General features: G+C 37.4%; 1 protein-coding gene across 1 annotated transcript in view; it reads right to left on the bottom strand.

The window, feature by feature from the left end:
* nAChRalpha5 (nicotinic Acetylcholine Receptor alpha5) overlaps positions 1 to 12,391 on the bottom strand; it is a 627,615-nt gene that overhangs the window by 289,778 nt on the left and 325,446 nt on the right. The window lies entirely within an intron of this gene.

Consider the following 12,391-nt stretch of genomic DNA (forward strand, 5'->3'; position numbering starts at 1 on the left):
GTTTGCATGTGATGGATGCGGTTCTGGCACACGTAAGAGATTCATGCTATAGGTTTTTTCTTTCTTCCGACACCGAACAAAAAGTTCAGAGCAGGCATTGACGCTCTCATATTAAAATACACGTATAGTTGTTGATTTTACGACCCCTAATGGAGTTCTTAGAGTCAATCTGGTGCATTGAGCGGTCGCTTCAGACTCAATCTGGTGCAAAGAAGCGGCTGCCGTGTGACCGCATAGACCGCTATGCTTGTGGGTTTTTTGGTCCTTGGTTAATGAGTGTTCCCTACATTCTCCTCCCTATAAACTTTTCAGATAAATTGCACAAATTGTGTCAATTTCCATATACCTGTCTAAGAAGGACATGTATGGCTTTTAGCGTTTCCTATTGAAAGTCCCGTTTCAAAGAAAAAATCCTTTGATAAGTATCAAAAAACCAATCTCTATTAGATCGTTTACTATCTATCCTCTGGGAAAAGTAATTTCAACATTATTCTACAAATTACTCTTTAAGCTTCTTCCGGTGCGTAATTTAAAAATCCCTAATCCCAAAAAAAGAACAAACACAGCACATAAGCAAAGAAAGTGAACTTTCTTCTCATGGCTAGTGTTAAGAAAAAGTAACAAGCAAGCACTTCAGAATAACACTTAGAAGGACCCCTAAGATTGTTCATATGCCAAGGAAGAAATAGTTTTCACTTTTCCAGCTACAGCAACAACGACAACAAACAACAGCAACTTCCAATTAAAAATGCAATAGTTGGAAGTTTTTGTTTATTGTTGCATCTCCTTCTCCTAACAAACACGAATCCTGCATCATAAATATAATGTTACCCCCAGGCATTTTATGTGCATAAACAGGACATTACCTGAAGCTGCAGTATACCCTTAAGGGGGCTTTTGGTGAAAAATAAAGCATACATTACAGGCATCATCAGCAACACCATTTTGTAGTGTCAACATGTTCCCTTTGCATACAAAATGTGCACGTCCTGCAGTACAAAAGCCTGCTAACAAAAACAAAACACAACAAACTAGGAGCTATGGATGACATAAACGCTATGTGTGTGCGGGTTTGTGTGTGTGAAATAAAGAAAAAAGTCATGTTAACGTCCTGGTCCTATATCCGAGATGTCCCGGTTTTTCTCGCTTTTTGTTTTGTGTTGCATTCCCTTCTCTTTGACAGAGAACTGCAGTCAGCTACGGACACAACAAGATGAAATAGATGATTTGAGTTTTTTTGTTTCGTTTTGTTAAGCGTATGTATTTAGTTTGTGCAATCCTGGAGGGTGCAACCTGGTTTGAGGCCTGACAACCTCAATTCATAATAAATTATCTAACCTGAAAATTACAAAATCCTGGACACATTCACATTTGACAATGTTAAAGGTGGGCAAATGAACGATGATTATTATGCAGAAGCACATGTAAACTTTTGAATTGGGAAGGTGAGGAGGAAAAATTGAATTCGAGTGGAAATAGGATGAAACACAGAGTTTTCGCCATAATTGTTGATAGGAAAGTTTTTTGAGCAACTGTTTCGGTCAAAAAATTTAGCTAAAATCCTCAAAATAACGAAAATATGGGGGCTATACCGAAACATGGACCTATGTTGACAATTTTTGGTGGTAGCCTCTAATATCAAATTGCAGGTATTTCCGTCAAAAAAGATACCTAAAATCCGTAAAACAGCGAAAATCAGGAGGCTCCGTTTTATAGGGGCTACACGAAAACAAGGACCTATGTTGGCAATTTTGGTGGAGATGTTTTGACCACTAGGAACTGGTGAAAAAATGTAGCTAAAATTTTCAAAATAATGACATCGGTAAGTACCGTTATATGGGGGCTATATCGAAACATGGACCTATGTCGACATATTTTGGTGGAGATGTTTTGTGGCCGCTGGGAGCTTCAAACATCTAATTGCAGGTAATTCCGTCAAAAAGGTAAATAAAATCCTCAAAATACCGAAAATCCGCAGTACCGTTATATGGGGGCTATATCGAAACATGGACCTATGTTGACAATTTTTTGTGGAGATGTTTTGTGACCAGAGGGAACCTTAAATGTGAAATAAGGTAAAAAATGCAGCTAAAATCCTCAAAATACTGAAAATCGGAAGGTACCGTTATATCGGGGCTATACCAAAACATGGACCTATTATTATAAATTTTATTGGAGATGTTTTTTTGGCCTCTGGGAAACTAAAATGTGAAATAACAGATAGATCGGTCAAAAAATGTAGCTAAAATCCTCAAAATATCGAAAATCGGAAGGTACCGTTATAAGGCGGATACAGCAAAACATGGACCTATGTTGAAAATTTTAGGTGGAGTTGTTTTGTTACTACTGGGAGCCTCAAACATCAACTTGCAGGTACTTCCGTGAAAAAGTGTAGCTAAAATCCTCAAAATATGGAGGCACCGTTATATGTGGGCGAAACCAAAACATGGACCTATGTTGACGATTTTGGGTGAAGAATTTTCGTGACCAGAGAGAACCTGAAATGTCATATTACAGGTCAAAAAAATTTAGATAAAATCCTCAAAATGCCGATAATCGGACGGTACTGTTATATGGGGGCTATACCAAAACATGGACCTATGGTGACAATTTTTGGTAGAGATATTTTGTGACCTCTGCGAAACTCAAGCGTCAAATTACAGGTAGTTCGGTCTAAAAAATGTGGCTATAACACTGAAAATCGGGAGGTACCGTTAAATGGAGGCTATACCGAAACATGGACCTATGTTAACAATTTTTGGTGGAGATGTTTTGTGACATCTTGGAACCTCAAATGTGAAATTTCAGCTAGTTAGGTTAAAAATTGTAGCCGAAACCCTCAAAATATCGAAAACCGGTAGGTACCGTTATATAGGGGCTATACCAAAACATGCACCTATGGTGACCATTTTTGGTGGAGATATTTTTTGGCCTCTGTGAATCTCAAGCGTCAAATTACAGGTAGTTCGGTCTACAAATATGTGGCTATAACCCTCAAAATACTGAAAATTGGGAGGCACCGTTATATGGGCCTATACCCAAATATGGACCTATGTTAACAATATATGGTGGAGATGTTTTGTGACATCTGGGAACCTCAAATGTCAAATTTCTGGTAGTTCGGTTAAAAATTGTAGCCAAAACTCTCAAAACACCGAAAATAGGGAGGTACCGTTATATGGGGGCTATACCATAACATGGACCTATGTTGAAAATATTTGATGGAGATATTTTGTTGCCACTGGTAGACTCTAACATTAAATTGCATATACTTCCATCAAAAAAGAAAGCAGAAATCCACAAATTACCGAAAATCTGGAGGCACCGTTATATGGGGTCTATACCAAAACATGGACCTATGTTGACAATTTTTGTTGGAGATGTCTTTTGACCACTGTGAACTTTAAATCTATATAAATAAAAATCTAAATGACTTCAGTTGAGAACGGCTGGACCGATTGCGATAATTGTTTCTGTTTAATGTGCGCCATAACCCGACTTGGGTTTTTATGCAACGAAATTATGGGCGCGTGGGCGTGGTCCCAGTTTTTTTCAATTTTTGTCATTTCTACAAAAAGTACTGAACCGATTTTTCTGAAATTGCCAGGGAATGTACAGGGATGGTCATCGGTTAAAATAGGCTAAAAATTTTGTTGAATTTCGGATGGGGTGGGGTACTTCCCCTATAAATGCTGTATCTATATCTATATAAATAAAAATCAAATGTCGTTAGTTGGGAATGGCATCAGTTGAGAACGGCTGGACCGATTTCGATAATTCTTTCTGTAAAATGTGCGCCATAACCCGACTTGAGTTTTTATGCAAACAAAATTTGACCACGCCCACTTCTACGCCCACCTTGTTCAATTTTCAATTTTTGTCATTTCTACAAAAACTACTGAACCGATTTTCCTGAAATTGCTAGGGAATGTACAGGGATGGCCCCCGTTTAAAATAGGCTAAAAAATTTGTTGAATTTCGAAAGGGGTGGGGTTCTTCCCCTATACCGTATTTCTTTAAAAATGCTATATTCTTATATATAAAAGACAATGTATGTATGTTAGTATGTTCATATGTTCCGTATAGACTCAAAATTTTTTAATTTTTTAAAAACGCCATTTTAACAAAACTAACGAACTATCGGAGAGAAAATTAATTTGCGGGACAATGGTTGTTGTGTCTCCGACCCTAGGTACTGATGCGGGGCCTAAAGATCCGACCGGATATCAAAAACTGCTTAACCGATTTTCTTGAAAATATCAGAGAATCTACAGGGAGGACCCGTGGTGAAAATAAATTATATATTTTGTTGAATTACGATTGGCGGGCTTTGAAAACGATATTTTAACAAAACTGAAGAACGTATCGGAGAGAAAATTAATTTGAGAGACCACGCCCAATTTTTAAATATCTCATATAGCCGAAACTACTAAACCGATATTCTTAAAAATTTCAGGGAATGGATAGGGATGACCCCTGGTGAAAATAGTCTATATATTTTAGGGCTTAAAGACCCGACCATGCCCACTTTTTTAAATATGTTATATCTCTGAAACTTCTGAGCCGATTTCCTTTAAAATTTCAGAGAATATACAACGATGACCCACCATGAACACCCGTGGTGAAAATAGGGGATATATTTTTTTTTTAATTACGGAGGGGACGGGTTACCACCCCCATGCCCTCCTTATTTTAAAACCCTTTTAGCACGCCCATTTTTAAACACGTTATTTCTCCAAAACTTCTGAACCGATTTTCATGTCATTTTCAGATAATGTACAGGCTAACCAACCCTGGGTACATATTTTGGCCGTAAGACCCGACCACTCCCAATTTCTGAAATAAGGTACCGTTATTTCGGGGCTATACCGAAACATGGACCTATGTTTACAATTTTTGGTGAAGTTGCTTTGTGACATCTGGGAATCTGAAACGCCAAATTTAAGCTAGGTCGGTTAAAAATTGTAGCTAAAACTCTCAAAATGTCAAAAATATGGAGGTACCGTTATATGGGTGCTATACCGAAACATAGACCTAGGTTTACAATTTCTGGTGGAGATATTTTGTGAAATGCCGAAAATCGGGAGTTATCGTTATATGGGTGCTATACCTAAATACGAGGGCAGTTCGGAAACTTCTTAGCCTAGCACAAAAAGCGCGGTATAAACAAAAAAAGTTAAGTGTTTTGGAAACTTCCATCTATGTTATGATAAATCTTGTTTCGATCTGGCAACTCCTTCATATAGAAACAGGTGTTCAAATTAGAAATGCGTGCTGTCATTAAATATTTACATAAAAATGGAAATGGAAATTCATAATGATATGGTGAATGTGTTAGGTGAAAGTGCTCCTTCATATGCAACAGCAAAAAATTGGGTTGCTGAATTTAAACGTGGTCGTACAAGCATTGAAGATGAACCACGTAGTGGACGTCCAAAAACAGCAACAACAACAGAAATTGTAGCCAAAGTGCATGATATGGTATTAAATGATCGACGAATAACGTGAAATTGCTAATATCATGGGCATCTCAAATGATCGAGTCCATTTAATTTTGCATGAAGAACTACAGCTGAAAAAGCTTTCTGCAAGATGGGTGCCGCATTTGTTAACAGTCGATAAAAAACGCATAAGAATGAACATTTCGCAAGCTTGTTTGGATCGTTTTAAGCGAAATAAAATGGATTTTAAGCGTCGTTTCATAACTGTTGATGAGACATGGATCCACCACTAAACTCCAGAGACAAAAGAACAATCCAAACAATTTACTGATGCTGGAGGAAATGCCCCAATGAAGGCAAAAACAATTCAATCGGCTGGTAAGGTTATGGCAACGGGTTTTTGAGACTTTAGAGGTATTTTATTGATTGACTATCTGCAAAAGGGTAAAACAATAAATTCAGAGTACTATTACAACCTTTTGGATCAATTAAATGTACAAATTCGAGAAAACCGTCCTGGCTTACAACACAAGAGTGTTTTAACAATAGGTAAAATCAACGAATTAAAGTACGAGTTGCTTGACCACCCACCTTATTCTCCTGATTTAGCTCCCAGTGACTTTTACTTGTTCCCAAATCTAAAAAAAATTCCTTGCTGGCAATCGTTTTACCTCAAATGAAGATGCAATTACAGTTGTAAACCACTATTTTGAAGACCTTGAGGAAAACTATTTTAATCAAGGGATAGAATTGCTAGAAAAGCGTTGGACTAAGTGTATTGAAGTTTCAGGAGATTATATTGAAAAATAAAAATATTTTTTTAAAAAGTAACTATTCTCTTTCATTGATAGGCTAAAAAGTTTCCGAACCACCCTCGTATATAATTTAGTATAGAAGCTGTTATTAGTCCTGGTATGTTTGGTATTGAAAATGGGCTATATCTTCATATAGCCCCCGTAGAACGGCACATGCCGATTTTCAGTATTTTGAATGTTGTGGCCTCAATATCCTACCGGAAAGGCTGCCGATTGGTATTTAGTCTTTGGTGGGGGTATACAACTTTTTACCTAAAATTTGTCGGTATAGATCCATGCCTTCATACAGCCCCCATAAAACGGTCTCTCCCAAATTTGGGTAGTTTGCAGGTTGTGGCTTCAATATCCTACCTAAATGGTTTAAATTTGGTGTTGTCTTCGTTTCTGGTATAAAACTTTCCACCAGGGAATTTTGTCCGTATAGGTCCCAGTTCTCATATAGGCCTTATAGTACGGTACCTCCCGATTTTCTGCATTTTGAAGTTTTTATCCTCATTATTGCACCAAAATGGCTGAAATTTGGCGTTTGGTCTTCGTTGGGGGTATACAACTTTCCCTATGAAATTTGTTAGTATGGATCCACACCTTCATATAGCCCCCATAGAGCTGTACCTCCCGATTTTCGGTATTTTGAAGATTGTAGCAATATCCTACAGAAATGGCTGAAATTTGGTATTTAGTCTTAGTTGGAAGAATACAACCTTCTACCAAAAATTTGGCGTTATAGTTAAATGTCCTCGTATAGCCCCCATAGAACGGTACCTTACGATTTTCGGTATTTTGAAGGTTTTGACCTTAATATCAAACGGAAATCGATGAAATTTGGTATTTATTTTTCGTTCGGGGTGAACAACTTTCCATCTCAAATTTGTTGGTATATGTCCACATTTTCATACAGCCCCCATAGAAGAGTACCTCCCGATTTTCGGTATTTTTAAGGTTGTTGCCTCAATATCGCACTGAAATGGCCGAAATTTGGTATTTAGTCTTCGTTGGATCAGAAATTTGTCTGTACATTTCTCAATACAACCACCATAGAGTGGTACTCCCGATTATCTGTATTTTGAAACCGGAATAAATGAAAATTCGTATTTAGTCTTCACTATGTTATAACATTGACGATTTTAGTCACATTTTTTCAACCGAATTTCTTGTTAATTGAAATTTTTTGTAGTTAATTGAAGAAACCGAGATTGCTGTAACTTTGTACTGTGTAAAATATAAAAAAAAAAACAAGTGAGCAAAGGTTATAGTCGGGCCAGGGCCGACTATGTGATACCCTACACCACTACCCATGTACATAAGATTCTCACCGGTAAACATTTTTTTTAGGGAATATTACCTGACTACCACCAAACTCAATATGTTCATTCCTCACTGAGACCCCCATTAGACCCGATCAAAATTGCGACCAATTTGTTTCATTTTTTCTAATCACGCTACATATTACAAGGAATGGAAAAATTGGATACATTATCGACTAATCGTCAGGTATTCGGTTTGGAAAAAGCATTGTCTTTTTCTCCACATAAGTTTTTTGCCCATTCCGACCCCTAAATATTATCCGACCATCACCAAAATCAATAGGCTTCTTCCCCTCCGGGACCCCCATCAACACACAAAACTTGGTTACGATCCGATCAAAATTCCGACCTGTAGCGTGATTACAAAGTTTAGATGGACAGACGGACGGACACACATAGCCAGATGGACTCAGCTCGTCGAGTCATTCATTTTGGTATATATAAGCATGTGTCTACGACCATTATTTCGATGCGTTACAAACTCATTGGCCAAAACCAACTTATAATACCCTCCCCACATAGTGGTGGTGTAGGGTATAATAATAATTATGTCTAAACTGGATTTCAGCGTTGAAGGTTTTTATAAGAGGCTAAGGAGTAGAGTTGGTGATTTGCTCGAGAAGCCGATGAGCTGATCGCCACGGGTTCTTATATATTGGAAAGGTTATTTGTCTACAAAGTCAGCCAACTAGAGTAATGGGCGGAAATTCTATAGGAATATTTGGACAATCTTCAGCAGTTAGTGACCAAGATTGGTACTGAAAAAAATACACCGAAGATGAATAAGGCAACGAAAGATTGCGATCCAATAATAAAAAAGATGAATGGCATCATAGCGCGGTTTCATAAAATTGACTACCCCTATTTCAACGTGGTTTCGAAAAGTTGGATATTTCCTGAACCACGAAAAGAAAATAGTGCGCATCTGAAGAAGATTTTCCGGATAGCGGACAATTTAATGGATAATGTGACTATTTTGCAAATAGATTGGACGACATAGACACAGATGTGGCCGGAGGATAGATGAAGACACTGAAGGGGATGTATGACGAGCTCAAACAGTGGCTCCCAGAAGAAGCTGATATCCAAGATGCGAAGATTTAGCTTTCAAAATGAACCGTGTTTAGTTGGCCCCGGCAAACCCTCACTTCGGAGAGAATTTCTCGATGGACAGTTCACTGGAAAATGGTGACATACGAAAAGGAAACTATGTCATCGAAAGAGAAAAACAGCTTTCAGTCGAAAATGAAATTGTGCTGAGGCATCTGCATTTGGAAGACCATAGTTTTCCTGAACAAAACAAAGAAGAAGCTACGCCGCTGTGAAATATAGAAGAACATTATTTTTCCCCCAGGAATTGTGAAGTTGAAGAAGAAATTGAGGTGAAACGTCATGGGCGACTTACGTCTACTTGAAGTTAAAGCAACTTAAGAAGATCATAATGTCTAACCCATGGATGGAGAAGAAGATGAATCAGTAGAACGGCATAGTTTGAACGTGCTACTAGTAGACAAAGCAGGAAGTCTTCAGAAATTTGGGGAAATCAACGTTGAAATGCGTTTGGACAGAGATAACAGAGCTGGCCAACAACTTGGACAAGTGCTGAAGCTGTTGGAGGCCGACCGCTTTATTGAGCTAGAAAACCAGGAAGAGTTTAATTTAACCAAGAAATATAGAACACTAAAACAAATAGGATATGTATGCAGCAGAGAGGTGTTGCATAGAATACAGTGCGAACGGGCCAAGAAGAAGGCGGTTGTGAAACAGAGAAGAAATACGTGCAACAGGAACATACAGCAGAACTGAGATGCTAAGCACATTCGGCCTGTGAAGTGTGTTAAAGCTGCAAAGAAAGATCAAAGGCGAACTGCTGCTAAAAGAAAGAGATTAGGTAAAACAAAAGTTCGGAATAGTTCAGTTTACTGCCTGCTCTCGAATCGTTTTGATTCTTGTTGTAACAGCTTGTATTCACAGCCTCCATAAGATGGTACAAGTTTCATCAGGCCAGGTCCATACTTTCTTCGAAAATAGCCTGATAGTTTCCAAAAAAGGCCCCTATGACACCGTGTGTAGTGGTTGGAGCGCAGTATAACTCTCGAACGGATCTGCCGATTCGATCCAAATTTGGCCATCGTAATATTTTGCCCAAACTTAGTTTAAGTTCGAAGATAAGTCATATCGGTTCACTCCTTCAGGTACCTCCCCAAAAAAGTTCAAAAATGTTCGGAAAAATTGTGCGCAATAACTCTTCAAGGGAGTGACAGATTTAGTCCATACTTTACACATCCTAATATATCCACCAGATACAGACTATATTTGTCCACTCCTTCGGGTACCTTCAACACAAAATTTCGGATAAATTCACTTTAAGACCTGCTCTCGAATCACTTTGATTTTTGTTGAAGCAACTTGCATTCGCTGCCTCAATTACGACGGTAAAGATTTTTTCAGGGGCAAGTCCATATTTCTTGGGAAAACAGCCCGAAAGGTGTAAAAAAACCCTATGTCACCATATCACAGTGGATGCGCCCATAGGACAAAAATGAAAAATGTTATGTCCGCGTATAACACTTTTATGAGCGTAAAAGTGTTATAAACATACCAAAATTCACTGTACTAACAATGTTTCGACAATTTATAACGGTATTCTCTGATGGGAGCGTCATAAAAATATGTGTTCATTCTTAAAAGTAGTGCGTTGGAAACGGAAAAAATAAAGTGCTTTACAAATAAAACAAAAATATAAATGAAATAAAATATATATAACGATTTCTAAAATGGAAGTTGTTATTCAAGATATGAGCTTATTTTCAATATCATTTCATCTGTGCATAGAGATCCTTGTGTATTAATAATAACAGCCTACAAAATATGTTAAAATATGTAATATTTTGCTTTTTTGACTAACTTCCCATAAGCTTTTAACTAGTTTTTTAGGTGTCAAGATTTAGAAAATGTATAATTTAGCTGCGGAAATGTGCGGATGAACGTGGTGTAACCAATTTTGTGACATAACCTCTAAATGAAGAATTTGGAAAAGGGCCCAAAATCTGTAAAAAAACCCCTAACCCTACAATTTGCGGTACTGCCTTGGTCCAAACATTGCATATCGTAATATTTCTCCGAATCTTAGATAGAGCAAAGATGGTACATATCGGTCCACTCCTTCCGGTACCTCCCCCTTTAAAGTTCAAAAATATTCAATAACATGTAACTCGCGATATCTCATAAACGGAGCAACCGATTTGGTCAAAACTTTGGATCTCGTAATATTTTGTCCAAACTTAGTTTAAACTCGAAACTAGACCATATCGATCCACTTCTTAGGGTACCTACCTCACAAAAGTTCAACATTTTTGTTTAGGTGCAGTTTAAGGTCTGTTCGAGGATCCTTTGGAAACTTTTACCGAAGGTAAAGTCCATGCTTCCTGGTATAATGGCTCTACATTAACCGGTGATCGACCGAAATGACTGGTGGCTGCAAAATCTATCGAAAGTAATAACTCCAACAATAAGACCCACTTACAAAATGGAGTATATCCGTCCATTCCTTCGGGTATCTCCTCCGAAACCTTGTGAACTTTAATCAAAATCCATACTTTTTTACTTGTTTTACATTGGTTTTTTTTAATACAACATTAAGTGGTACTATTAATTGATATGTATTTATATGGTTTAACATCGAAATGATACTTAAGCATGCCCGATCATGCTCAAAATTTGTGATGATTCTTTCGTAGTGATAAATACACAGTCCCTAAAGTTTTAAGATGATATACGAATATATAATATTTTTGTCGCACTGTCCTAAAGGAATGCATCCACTGTGCATATGTGGCGGTCGGAGAGCACGATAACTCTCGAACTGTTCAACCGATTTGGTCCAACATTTGGTCTTCGTCATATTATATCCAAACTTAGTTTCATGGGCAATACCGGTCCACAACTTTCGGTACTTCTCCCCAATATTTAAAAAAAATCACTAAAATGCTAGGACGATATTACTTGAATGGGGCAACCAATTTGGTCCAAACTTTGGATCTCCTAATATTTTATCAAAATTTAGTATAACTTCTAAAATGGCCCATATCGCTCCTCCCTAAGGGTACCTGCACTACAAAAGTTCAACATTTGTGTCTTAGTGCAGTTAATTTCTAATCCACATTTTTGTCGGCAAGTTCAAATGTCCAAAAAGGGCCACAAAATTCTGAAGAGACCTTAAATACATTCGATCTGTCCGGAGGTGAAAGTTTCGCTTCACATTGGCTGAGGGTATATAACTTTCGGCAAAGCCGACTGACACTTTTTTACTTGTTTTAATTAAGAAAGCAAACAAAAGTGGATTTTGTTAAAGAATGTCCCCTGCATATTTTTAGGCCGCATATCACATGTTCCATCACAGGATCGTAGCTTGGGTTGCGATTAAATTTATTTCTTATTCATCATTTTTTTACTTTTTATTTACTTTTTTATTTATACTTTATTATCTTTATTGTCCAATTTTAGGCTATGCTCCAGAAGAGTTTAAGTAGATGTTGTGTAACTACATACGGCCGGCTTATTGGCTTTGTTGCAATGAAAGAAATAAAAATGTAATTATTGTTTTGTTTTTTTTGTTTTATTTTCAAAATCGCCATCCATGCGAAAGATTAACTTGTTAAAATAAACATATCACGTGTTTTACCGTTAAACTAAGGCTAGGGAATTATGTTTTAAGTGCATTTCAATTTGATTGGCGGCCTTGCTTGTATTGCGTTAAGCCCATTTCTTTGTTAAAACTTCCAATGCAAGCAATGACATTTTTAATATTTAATTTGTTATGCTGTTTTTT

Source organism: Musca autumnalis, unplaced genomic scaffold (assembly GCF_047663935.1).
Source record: "Musca autumnalis isolate F117 unplaced genomic scaffold, ASM4766393v1 scaffold_2, whole genome shotgun sequence".
Lineage (NCBI taxonomy): Eukaryota > Metazoa > Arthropoda > Insecta > Diptera > Muscidae > Musca > Musca autumnalis.